The 352-nt window shown below is 40.6% G+C and overlaps 1 protein-coding gene across 1 annotated transcript in view; it reads right to left on the bottom strand.

Annotated features, from left to right (window-relative positions):
* LOC107672010 (myosin-7-like) overlaps nucleotides 1-352 on the bottom strand; it is a 19,781-nt gene that overhangs the window by 5,248 nt on the left and 14,181 nt on the right. The gene's annotated exons all lie outside the window — the stretch shown is intronic.

Here is a 352-nt window from a genome sequence, read left to right on the forward strand (position 1 = left end):
TGAGACTTTAGTCTTTGCAACTTCAGGGATCTTATCTATGCACAATCAGCTTGTAACACTCCAAAGAGAAAGGAAAACTTGAAATCGTATCATATGACCCCTTTAATCAGTTTAATCTGTCCTTTCAGAATCAAAGTATTCATTTCTTACCCCCCATCTTGCGGATTCCAAACATTTCATCAGTAGTGTACAAAAATACATCAACTTCTAAAGGCTTTTCCCCCCAATGCTTTTCTTGTCTGCCACAATAATCTAGCATAGCATTAGTTCTGGCAGGTCACGCTAGTCAAGCTCACATCAGCTGACTCTCAGCTGATCCCCATCAACCTATGGGAATACGACACCTATCTCG

Source organism: Sinocyclocheilus anshuiensis, unplaced genomic scaffold (genome assembly GCF_001515605.1).
Source record: "Sinocyclocheilus anshuiensis isolate Anshui unplaced genomic scaffold, SAMN03320099.WGS_v1.1 scaffold1053, whole genome shotgun sequence".
Lineage (NCBI taxonomy): Eukaryota > Metazoa > Chordata > Actinopteri > Cypriniformes > Cyprinidae > Sinocyclocheilus > Sinocyclocheilus anshuiensis.